The sequence below is a fragment of the Alligator sinensis genome, unplaced genomic scaffold, assembly GCF_000455745.1.
Source record: "Alligator sinensis unplaced genomic scaffold, ASM45574v1 scaffold924_1, whole genome shotgun sequence".
NCBI classification, from domain to species: domain Eukaryota; kingdom Metazoa; phylum Chordata; order Crocodylia; family Alligatoridae; genus Alligator; species Alligator sinensis.
Window position 1 is genome coordinate 614,394 of NW_005842370.1, and position 13,026 is coordinate 627,419.

At 41.9% G+C, this 13,026-nt stretch overlaps 1 protein-coding gene across 2 annotated transcripts in view; it reads left to right on the forward strand.

Moving 5' to 3' along the window:
- Positions 1–13,026, forward strand: part of CBLB (Cbl proto-oncogene B) — a 187,650-nt gene that overhangs the window by 31,094 nt on the left and 143,530 nt on the right. The gene's annotated exons all lie outside the window — the stretch shown is intronic.

Consider the following 13,026-nt stretch of genomic DNA (forward strand, 5'->3'; position numbering starts at 1 on the left):
ATCAGCCTTGTGGGCTTTCAGTTACACTTCCCAGGAAGACAGCAACATATGTGTTCACAATGTGTGTATTATAGCAGTGCCCACTCTCACTGCTAGAGATGCATCAGCATTTTCAGAATAGCTCCCTGTTTTGAGATCCTTGTTTTAGCTGGATTGGTAAAGTTGGCTCTGGGTTGCTGCTGTTTGCAGCACAGTTGCAGCTGTTCTGTCTTGGTTGTGAGTCTTGCTGGATTGCATAAAGTAAACTGGATGGGATCTAATTACTGTTTGAATTAAAAAAAACAACAAAACCCCTTGAGGCTCAGCAGATCTGGTGACTCAGTAGGTGACCCTGTTTCTGCTGTGCTGGTACTGAATCGGCATATCAAAAAGGGATGCTGTGGAAGATGCCATGTTTAGAGAGGTCTATAAAACAAAGAGTAGGAGGTGTTACCTTTGGTCTTTGGCCCAGGTACCGGTGGGTACCTTGTCTTCTGTTTTCCTATCAATCCTCAGTGGAATCGGGTGGATACACATACTTTTCACTCTCTGATTTAAGTACATACTGCAGTATATTCATATAGTGCTCCTGTTTTTACGCACCATTCCCTCCCTCCTGTGCTGGCTGTGCTTCTGTGGCTTTGCAAACAGAATGATTGTCTAGTGTGCAGATGCTTTGGGGGTTTTGGAAGTGGGTCTTGAAATAAGAGGCAATGTGTACATTCTGGTAACTACGTATTTTTCAGTTTTGGCTTTTTCGTATGTTGAAATAAGAAATGCAAGTCTTCAGAGACATACCTGGTAAATAGCAAACCCTTGTCAATGAGTGAAGTGCCACATTGTTGAGATTTTTACCTGTTTTAAGAGAGTGCTATAAAGGAACAATCATTCTCTAACAATTGTATTTGATTATAAGAAACTTTCTTCCAACTGTATAAAATGCCACTGAGGGTTCCGCTACTGCTGATTAGTTGGATGATGGATATGTTTGATATCTGTCTTTTCAATAGTCCAGAATTAATAAGAAGCATAAGAGAGTCTCATTGGAGTCTTGATGAATAATAGGAATAAATCTGTCTAAAATAAAACTAAATGAAATCCCAAGGCATCTTGACATCCTCTTGATACGTAGGAAAGACCTTTGAGCTATGTAAAGGTGTGGCTACATGTTATCATGCAGTTAAAAGGTACTGTATGGAATTAATACCCTCAGCAGGGCAGTTGGTAGGTTATACTGAGTCTGAAAGCTGTAGGTGGCCATGCAGGAACAGTTTCACACATTTGGTTGCGTGTGTTTAAACGATAATCTATTATTATTTTAAAGGTGCAGGTATTCTTGCCTAAACTTTACCTTATGTTTGGGAATTTCATTTGTCTGTTTGTGCCTGCTTGGCACTGGTTTTGTTTGAACAAGTAAAATTTTTAGGACTACTTTATTGGAATATCATCCAGAAACCTCTGTGTAGGCATTAAGTGGCTTAAAAGTAGGCCTGCTTTTGAGCAACGGCAGTCCAGCTAGAAAACCTGCAATATGAAGATAAGTAGATCAAGGTTCTAGCAGTTTTTGAAATCTTCTTAGCTCCTGATGTTGACGCTGCTGGAAGCAGCTTCTCTGTAAGTCACTGATAGGAAAAACAATTTGGTCATACAGTGGTCGTAAGCTAGGGATGTACATGTGCTAAGACATCTAGTTGGGTGGGCCAGGATTGCCTCAAGGCAGTATTACGTACATATGGACTGTATCCTGCCTGACACAGTTTGCGTAGGCTGTGAGTCCTTGGCCAGTTAATTGGTATAACTAGTAATTATACTGAGATTTTCCTTAATTTATTTGTATTCTTTTAGGAAATATATTGATATGCAGTGGCATCAGATCTGCATTAATACATCAGTTGAAAAAGCTTACCAAAGGAAAATCTATTTCTTTTCCTTCCTTGTTCTGAACTCTGTTTTTAAGGATAGGAAAAAATGTTTAAAAAATCTTAACAGGATTCATTTAATTGAAGTTTGCCAGGCATGGGTTACAGTGATTCAGAAGATGGAATGATTTTTGGGCCTGTCCATTCCATTGCAGAAGCTGTTAGGATGAAGTAAAAAGCTTAAAACCTGGAAGAAAATAACCTCTTGCACTCTCCTTTTTACAGGGGGGTGGAAAAGATGATCTTGGCTAACTTGATCTGAGATGACTTAAGTGTTTGTAACCTATCTGCAACTGAAAGTGCCTGGCTAGCCAGAGGAGGTCATGCCTGTCATGCTCTCTGTTCACAACTAGATAGCTCTTTTGGCAAGATGAAGTAAAGTGGTGTTCTTCATGAGCTAAGTACTGAGTCCCCTGTCAGGGTGGCTCCAAGACAAGAATGTAGCCATCATAACTTGTTATCTGTAAGTCATAAAGGCATGAAATGTTCTGTAAAGCTCTGAGTTGGAGGTTAGTAGACAAGGAAAAGGTATTCTGTATTACAGTTGATACTTTCTGTTGCTGCAGGATCATTACAGTAGGCTTCAAGTGGATTTGAAAACTCACTTTGGCAATCTATATCTTAGGTTCCCCATATGCATACATGGTATAATATTTATTTACCCTGAGGCTTAATTCGTTTACATTTGTAAATGTTCTGAGGCCTTTTTAAAAAGGGCTGTGTAGAAGTATGACTTAAGTACTAATATGTATTACCATATTTACTCAAATATAAGATGAGGTCCCCCCAGTCGGAATGGGGGAAAAAAGCCCCCATCTTATTCCCATACGAAGTGGAGGGTGGTGGTGGGGTGGGGTGGGAGAGGGAGGCTGCTGCTGTGCTGACTCTGGCCCTGAACCACTATTAGGGTCAGAGCAGCCTTCTGCCCCTCCCCTGCTACCCCTCTTCAGCTTCTTCCCTCCCTGCCCACCACCTTCCTTACCCTTTACTGTCAGGCACAGTTTGGCTCTGGCTTGGGCTGGGATCACTCCTGGGCACCAAGCACATGGAAGCTCCTTGCTCTGCCTACCTGATCAGCAGTGCCAACACTGCATGCCCAGGCAAAGGCTGAGCTTCCATATGCTATGCTCCTAAACAGAATAGGGGGAGGGGAGAAGGCACAGAGACTGGGGGCAGCAGGAGGGAAGGGGCAGAGACTGGGGGATAGGGGAAGGGCCAGAGGCACGGGGAGGAAAGGGGAGCAGGAAGGCTGTAGGAGGAAGAAGTGGGGAGGACAAGGGGGCAAACGCTTCCTCTTCCCCTCCTCAGTCACTGCTTTCTCTGCTGTAGTAGTGGGAGGGATTCAAAACAATCCTCCAGTACTTATTCTGTACCTGGGAAATTTATAACATTTCCATATATAGGATCTAATATTGTGCCATTTGTCTTCCTTGAGAAAAGACAGTAAATTTGTACATCCGATGCATGGTGGCATTATATGTGTATATGTCCTCGCAATCATCTACTGCAAAAACATAACTGATTCATAGTAAACTTTGACAACATTGAAGTTCCTTCTTTTTATTATGTCACTTAATAACGTAATGACAGTGATACAGCCATACAACTGCACGAAATGCTTCCATTAATGTCTGAAAGGTATTTAAGCACCATACAGTTGTAATAGAAGTGATGCTGCTTAACAATTTACTGTAGATAAGTATAATGGAAAATGTCTATTTTTCATGTGCATGTGGGCACTAGTCCATAACAACAAAATATCTATAGCATTTCATTTATGTAAATTAATCTTTTGTAAAAAATTGAAGTATACTGTATTTACTCAAATAAAAAATGAGGTGTTTGTTTTCCCCAATGGGGGGAAAAAAAGTCCCTCATCTTACATTAGCATACAGGGAAACCTCATTAAATACATTGTAAATCACTAAACTACTGCCAAAAGCAGCACGTGCTCAGTAATGGAAACCAACTATGAAGTTGATTAAATGCAGCCAACACTGAGCATGACTATAAAACACATGGCCCATAAAGAGGAAACACACTCATGGGAACATTTTTTCTGTGGGGCTCTTAAAAAACAAACGAATGAAAATCGGGCAGTTGTTCCCCTGGAAGGAAACAAGCACTGGGCCTGCAGGTACTGCAATACCAGGCCAGCACTCGGAGAGGCCAGAGCCAGCTTCGACACCGTCCCCTGGTGGCAGAAGTGCTAATGGGAACTTTAACCACAAGAATACACTGCACTAACCTGTCTGAATAAGATATATATATATGGTAGTGCCCGTTGAGCACAGTCCTCATCAGCACTGACTTTTTAAATTATGGTGAACCACTAGACTGCATACATTTTGACTTCCTCTTCACTTCTACAGCTGAGCAGTGCCTTTCTTTGCAATTTCCAATGATTCTTGTTTCTTCACCAGCCTTAAATACCTGGCAAACATTACCAGATAGGGCCCCAAACAGCTGACCCAGAGTCCCTGTGTCATCCCCTTTCTCAGCCTGCCACCTACGATTAATGTGGCTCTGCCCTCCATGAGGTGCAGCCAGACCAGGTTGCCTTGTATCACATCTGTATATAATAATTTTCAGGATCCCAAGACTCGGGGCAAGAACACCTGGTTCCTGTCACGAGGTGGCTAATTAGCACATGGCTCCTTTGAGGGGGCAATCTGAAGTACACACACATTCTGGGCAGTGTTGATGGTGGGGTCACCATGCCTTGAAATGCTGTTGACTCGGCTGGGGCCCAGCCCAATGAACTGTGTGGTAAACCATGATGATTTACAATAAAGTACGCTGATGATGCTGTAGCATGTGATCACTCGGAAACAGAAGACTAAGATCCTCTACCAGCAAGCCCTAATGAACAATTCTTAGCTCCAATAGTTTAGATCCACAGTGAGACTGGAGAAGGTTGAGTATTTCCTGTACCTCGGAAGCCATCTCTCTCAGAAGGCTGCCATCAAAGAAATCCAATGTTGTCTGAAATGTGCAAGTGTAGCCTTTGGACATCTGAAGAAATGGGTGTTTTGAAGATCACAACATCAGAACCAAAACCAAGCTCATGGTTTAGCAAGCAATTGTGATCCCCACCGTGCTGTACAAAGCTGAGACATGGACAACTTGCAGGAGACATCTAAAGTTATTGAACCAGCATCAATGCTGCCTGTGGAAGATCTTCTGAATCCAGTGGGAAGACTGATGCACCAATGTTAGCGTCCTCCTGCAAGCAAACAGTATTGAGTACTGATGCAATGATTATCCAACATTGACTTCGTTGGGCCGGCTACGTCACCTGGATGTCTGACTTGAGACTCCCAAGGTGTACACTCAAGAGGAGAGCAGAGAAAATGCTTCAGGGATATCCTCAAGGGCAACTTAAAAAAAAAATGCAACTTTGATATCAACTCCTGGGGAAACTATTGCCCAGGACTGCCCCAAATGGAGGAAGATTGCTGCATGGATCTCAGTACTTTGAAACCTCACGGCGACAACAGGAGATGGAAAAGCGGGAATGGCAGAAACATTTCTCCATTAGTATGAAGAGAAGGCTGAGGGTGGATATGGTAACAGTTTTCAAATACCTGCAGGGCAGTTTGGGTGGAGAATGGACTTTTCTCTGTGGCTAAAGGGACAGGCTAGAAGCAATGACTTCAGGCTGCAGCAGAGAAAACTTAGGTTGCAGATTAGGAAGAACTGTCTGACCTTGAGGGTCATCAAGCATTGGAAGAGGCTACCTAGAAAAGTTGAAAATTTTCCAGGGATGGAAATTCTAGAAGAACAGCTTGGAGGTTGCACTAGGATGGTTTAGTCATGGATAATGAGCAAGGCAAAGGCATGCCCTGAGTGCTGGGTGTGCAGTGCTGTACATGTGCCAGGGCATCCCCGGCTGGGGGCTTCTCAGGACATGCGTTTTCAAGCAGAGAACCCCTGTTTGCATTTTACCCTGCAGGATCAGGCCTTTGAAACTCTGGGAGTAGCAGGGGCCCTACCCTGTGGGACAACGGGTGATGTCTGCATTGCTCAACATAGTGGATCAGCTCTGCTGGGTCACATCCTGACACAACTGATCATTTTTTATTTGGCAGTGTCTGCTTATAGCTAAAGATAAGCTGTTTTCTGATTTGTCACACAGATCTAGTCTGTATTGAGAAGATAAGGTCACTAGGATTGCTTTCAGGAAAGGAAGATTGAATTAGGAGGTTTCATTAACAAATCAGACTTAACATTTCCATCAATGAGGACATTTTCTGTAAGTGTAAGCTAATTGGGTTTTTTTCTGTTGCACTTTGTCTCCTACAGTGTTTGTTGTAAGCAAATGGATGAATTAAATTTTAAGTTTATCCAATTTTACTGTATCATCTTGAAGTTTGAGTTTTCTTCATAAAGTGTGAAGTCTTGTCAAATCTGGCTTAGCAACCAGTAAAAGGTAGTGTGTTGCCTGTTTCTTTTTACTTACGAAGCAGTGTAACAGGGGGCCTTCTTGGGGCCTATTTGCCTTTGGCCCGCCCACCTGTTTCTGGACCAACTGCCTGCCTTTGCCTGCCACACCTAGTTAGTTAGTTAGTTAGTTAGTTAAGGCAGGAGGCTGCCTATTTTCTTGCCCCAATGCCAGGGGGTGCTATCTGTGGCTCTGTACCTCCCCTACACCACAGTCCATGCCTTGCAGATGGAATCTGCTGATGTTAATCTTACTGGGCCCCAGACTTCTCTAATCAGGACCCCTCCAAGATCCCTCCATTCCAGCAGCCTACCCTGCCTTCATTCAGGCTATCTAGCTCCCTGAAACTATTTTCCCCTCTCGGGTGTGGTTCCCCCCCCGGGACCTTTGGCCATACAGGCCCTGGCCTCACCTACAAGGCCAGTCAGAAACCCCAGACCCTCTTAGCTCTGGGCATCCCTCACAGTGGGCCTCTGGCCCTTTTGACCGTTCTGGTCCTGGCCCCAGCATTGACCAGTTGAGGGGGTACTCTCTCTATCAGGTTTGAGTCTCTAGCCCCACTCTCTCCCCTGGGGTCTGTCCTCTGGGCCCTAGTAGCAGGTGACCCACCTGGTTGTGGGGGCTGGGGTTTAAGAACCCTGACCCACTTTTTCACCAGGGTGGTCCCTGGCCTGGCATTTCCTAGGGGCTCCCATGCCACTGAGAGCCCCACCAGGCCACCCACTCCCAGCAGGGTGCAGTTCTAGGTCATGCCCAGAACCAGGAGCCTTCTAACCATCTCCTACAGCTCATGCCCTTACCTCCAGGGTGTTTCAAAAAGCCTCACAGCCAGGCGATGTTGCCACCTGGTCAGCCAGCAGGGAACTGAACTATTTATATAGGCAGCCAGGGTCAAAATGGCTGCCGCAGTCAGGCACCTGCTGGCTGCTTGGCTCTGATCTTAAAGTGGCAGGCACAAACAGTGCCCCTCCACAAGCAGCCATCTGAATCTTTTTTTTTTTTTCTTTCATTATGCATGTTTCTTGGAAGTTTGGATGAATGAAGGTTGTCTTAGAAACCTTAAACTGACAGAATTTTTAACAGTGCCTAAAAGCATATTTCTCAGTCTCACCCTCTTCCCACTTAACATTGTTGCTTCAATGAGTTGTCTACTGAGTGCAGACTGGTATGGTGCTGGGAAATGACTTTGTAAAGAAAAATATTTACTAAATGTTTGAGAGCAACATTCCATAGTTATTACATTCTTCTTACTACTTTCAAGGAGATGTACCTACCTAAATTTTAAAGATTACATTGCAGACCATTTATGGAATTGGGAAACCTAAAGCATTCTGAGATTTAAATGACTTGCTTAGTGTAGTGGAGCAAGTCAGTGGCAGAGCCAGAAACTGAATCTAGATGTTCAGATTCCTTGTCCAGTATTCCCACTTCTGGACCTTGTGAAGTTTTTCTTATCTACAAATATTTGTGTGAAACCAGAAGGTGAATAAGAAGATGGCTGGTTTTACATTGGAAGACTGCTTGACACTTTACTGATCTCAGATCTGATTATGAAGTAAAGCCAAAGCAAAATTGTTTCTAAGCCTTTCCAGGAGGGGAACAAAGCAGAACATCATTGCAACTTGAAGAACTAGAGCTGCAACTAGAAGAGCAGAGTTGCAACTTGTGTAGGTGGTTGCCAAAAATTTTACTGTATTTCCCTGAATCCAAGATGACTCTGATTTTAAGGCCTGTACCCTCCAATAATTAGATTGTACACATGGGAAATTTCTAAATTTGTTATAATTTTACATATCTAGACATTAATTATTGGAGAGTTATCTTAAATTTGTCCTGTTCTCCCCCCTCCCCCGCCGCTGCAGCAGGGCAAGAAGTGGCAGGGGGCGAGGAGGGGGGAGGGCAGGCAAGAGGGAAGCCAAGTGGACCCCTCCTCCCCACAGTTCCTGCATTCCTGACACCTGGTTCCCCACCCACAGCTGCCTCCTGCTGGACCTTATTCCAGCCAGGGGCAAGGAGCACAGAGAAGGGAGCATGTGCTGCCTCTGGCCCTGGCTCTGATCCCAGCCTTGGCTCAAGAGTTGGGGCCATAACTGCCACTGCCATTGCATAGCCAACCAGCAACAAAATGGTAAGGAGGGAGGAAATGGAGACTATGGGTGGGATAGTGGCTGGGGGGGGGGACCCCCCAAGCTAAATGGGGAGTGGGGGGTGTCCCTCATCTCAGATTAAAATAAATATTGTAACTTAGTTTATAACATTTTTGACCAAATTCCATGTTTAGAAGTTGTCATATGCGCACACAGTGGTGCATACTCAATAAAATTCAAACAGCGAGGTGGAATCTATGGATGTATTGGGGTTTTTTTAGTTTTTTGTTTAGTTTTTCCTGTTGACCTTTTAATAGCTCTAGTTAAATGACTTGGGGTACAACCTAAAGTGTCTGGTTTTTAACGTCTTGCAAAAGGACCTAAAGAGAAACTTAATTTCTCTCCAAATAAATAACAACCAATCAGTTTGGGAGTTTAATTTATATATGGTAGAGAGAAGGCATCTGCTAAATTGTATTGTGAATTTTTTAACTAATCTGGTGCTCAGCTTCACACAAAAGTAGTGATTATTCTTCTTATGATAAAAATGGTAGCCATTTATACCAATTACTTTTTATAAAAATAGTAAACAATTTACAGAGGAGGAAAAGGCTTTTAAAAATTAATGGTACTATATCACACTTTGTGGTGTTGGCTTGCTTGAAAGACCTGTGTTCCTAACATGATATTGGATTTTTGGCTTTACCAACAGCATTGCAAAAAGAAATGCTTTTTCCCCCAAGCCTGACTTTTACATTTAGCTGCCTTGACAAATATTCAGGTTGTGAGAACAGAGATGCTCATCCCCAGAGGAACTACCGACAGCACGGATACCTCAAAGAGTTTTTGGAATTGCAGTTTCTCACTGGGTGTCTGAATGTTTTCTATGGGGACACAGTTTTCAGGAACCAAACCCATGAGCATACTGTTTTCTATTATAATCCCACCACCTCTCCTTCAAATTTATGGAAGTTCCACTTATGTGGAAAGCTCCATGGATGTGGGGTAGGTGAGAAGGCTACAGAATTGGGCTTTAGAAAAAGTGCCCTCCTTACATTCATTCCCCCCCCCTCTCTCTCATATTGGTTGGAGGTTACTTTCTTCCTTTTTCATCTACTGCTTGCTGCTTTGGAGCTAACTGCTGCTTTGGAGCTGTATTCCTGAGACTTTTTATTTAAAAAAACAAACAAACTGGTGGGCTTTTTCCATGAACAGAGTTCCAAGGGATGCAGGAATGTTCAAAACATGGTTTTTGGGTATTATTGATGTCCTGGGTACTTACAGGGTCCATATAGAAACTTTCAGCTGGGTTTCAGTAGATACATATGAAGAGAAAACTGTGTCTATAGGGAGCAGGGTGTGATGACTGGTATACACTAAAGACTCATTAGATGCTTCTGGGTTGTAAAGTTAGCTGTGTCACCGAGTAATTGAGTAACTGTGTGCAAGTCACTTGGACTTTGTGTCTCCATTTCCCCTTCTGTGCAGTGTTTGTGTACTTCATGGGTCTTACCCTCGAGGCTTAAATAAAGCTTTGGTTATAAACCGTACAGGTCTTGTCTATAGTAAGTCTTGGTTTCTGCCTAAAAGACTTACTGGCGTATATGTATTATTAATAATAAAACAAAGATTTTTCCTGACCCCTCTCCATATACCCTCTAACGGTTTTAACTCTGCTGATCTAAAATTTTTCAATGATGACGTTTAGGAGTTTAGATTTTTTAAAAATCTTTCTGTTTTTTCTTTCTCTCACATGATTATGCTTGTAACTGTCCACAGTAGAGCTTTTATCAGTATAAAACAGTTTAGTTCAGCATAATTTTTGCTATTTTTAGGTATCAGGATTATGCCTTAACTTTGTAAGCAAAGAGAAATCAAGCCTGGTGTCTTCTAAGAGAACTTCTCTAAATTCAAGCATAGAAAAGGCCTTGAAAAATATTTTTGTTCTTTGAAGAAACTATATTTATGACAAGCATAGTTTGCTTTCATAGATGCAAAGTTATATTTCTAAACACTTGGTTTAGACTCTTTACTGTACTAAGTCAGCTGAGTTCACTTTAAAAAATCTCCTTACCTGATTTTATACATCAATCTAAGATAGTTGTTAAAATCCTTTAAAAAAAGGCTAATTCAAAGTTTATTCTCTGTTTGTCTTTACCAAGAGTTGGTAAGGGAGAAAGTGTTTTAAATTTGATTTAGAGTGGGTTAATTCAGCCCAGTGTGAATTGTGCATGTGAGCCTGTGAATGTAAGTTAGCCCAATCCATGCAAACATCTTCTCTCTAACATCCCCCCCCCCCCAACTGAAGAGTTTAGCATTTCCATTTGTATTGTGAAAGAGATGCATTTCAAATATACATGCAAGTGTTACAGCTTATATACCTGGGAATAAATTGTCTTCCTGGGTGTGGAGAAAGATCTTCTCATTCACATGCTTCCAGTACTTACAAGGAACAGTTTATAGCTGTGTATAAATAAGTACTTTCAAATATTGGATCTTTCAGTATACTGTGCTGTCTTATTTTGTAACACTGATTGGTCACCAGTAGGTTTTCGTAGAACACATCTGTGCGTAACTCATTATCTGATTATACCATTTAGGCTTCTGTGAGTGAGGTGGACAGGATGTAGTCTATTGATAACAGAGATTTCCTGTCTTATTTTTTTTCTTTCCTTTTTCTGCTGTGGCTGAATTGACTGATTTGACATGGGATGAGGAGGATGTAGGTTTAGCTGACCAATCAGTTGTTTTCTGTTAATGGAGACCAGACAGACAACAGTATCCCTAAATATGCCCGCTGGTAAAAACTCACGTAACCATACAGGGATATTTATTTGGACTTTAGCTTCAAATGGCTGGAGAGGAACCTCCACAGCAACTTTTTGACTGAGTAATGTGACTTATGAGAAATGAGTGTTGTGGGAACAGAGGAAACTGTTATGAGTGGAAGAAGATTTATTTTTAAAAGTGTTCCATAGTGATGAACGTGTGCCTCAGGCAGCATGATTTGTATGCAATCTCCAAACTATAAAAGTGGTTATATATAATATAATTACAATTTGGTGGGAGCGGCAGGTGGCATGAGGTTAGGCTAATTGGTTTTGTGTGCTTCATTCACATCTGTTTCATACATCAAGGTCTATGTACTTGAACTGCAGGAAAATCAATAGCAAATGAAAGACAGGAGCCCTGTGGCTCACCAGAAAATTATTTGAATAGGGCAAAATCAATAATTTCATTTCCATATGTTTTTGATTGCTTCACATCATGCGCAAGCCATAAGAAGGATATTATATCTCATGGCCCAAAAAGTGGTCTTTGTGGTTTCCGGAAACCAGTGTAGAGCAAAAGCAATAAGCAAGGGTAAAATTAGGTCATCCTGTTAATTTGGAGAGAGAGGAATAGCATACTCTCTCCTGTAGTATAAAGTGTTCTCCAAGAATAATCAGGGGTTAGGACATGTGACTAGGGGAGATGGGATAAAGGACAGAATATTTTAATATTACTTTTCTTATTTTATCATGAACTTAAATGCTGGACCATCTGAAGGAAGGACTTACTTAAAGGTAAGAGGTAAGTATTGCAGTGACAGCCATTGAATTTTCGGGGAGAGACCAGCTCCAAAAGTAAATAGCTTATCAGCCTAGTTGGCCAGTCCACCTTGAAAATTGGCCAGGATTGTGTGCATCTACACTTTACAAACTACTTAGGCTTAGGTGTTAAATGTGAGGATTTGCGTCTTGAAAGTTGGTATAGCATGTGTTGAACAGCTAAAAATTACTTTAATATATTGCGCAAGTACATTTTAAAATATTAATTGCTTGATTTAAAAAAAAAAACCAAACAAGAGACCTAAGTATTCAGATTGGTAAGTGAAGGAGAGAGAGAATGACAGTTACAAGTCCAAGGTATATTCAGTGAGATCCAATTCTTTGTCTGACAGTCTTGAATACATTTATAAAGGTTTAGACCTTGTAAATTTGTTTGCACTTGTGCTGACATAACATTACAACTCCCAGGGACACACTGATGGTTTGTTTGATTACTTTACAAAGAAATATTTACATAAATAGTTGCTAGGTAAAAATGTACTTGCATTAATAAAGTGTAGAAAATTTGGCTTCAGAATTCGTTGCACACAACTGGGTGCAGACTTCTATATGGCTACTTATGGACGTGGAAATAAAGAACAAAGCAGCACTTCACTTTCAGCTCTGCATGCCCCTGCGTCAAGTGCAGCGCACGCCCAGAAGAGGCATTGTGTTAGTTTGACCTGGCTCACCCAATGTCTCTATAGATTGGGCACTTCAGCGAAGCTTTTTGGTGCTTTTGTCTAGTAGCTGATTGAATCAGTTTAGATAAAAGCATCAAAAAGCCCTGCTGAAGCACCCATCTATACAGACACTGGGGAGCCCTGTCAAACTAACTCGCTTCCTCTTCTGGTAAAGCACTACTTGTTTTTGTTTAGGTTCTTTCTTTTTTTTTCCACATCTGTTAGCAGCCTGTGTGCCTAACTTTACAGTGTGTGCATGTCTATTGTTAATTTTATGATTTCTCAATGTCTGTGTCCACCAATTGTAACTTGTCATGTACTAGA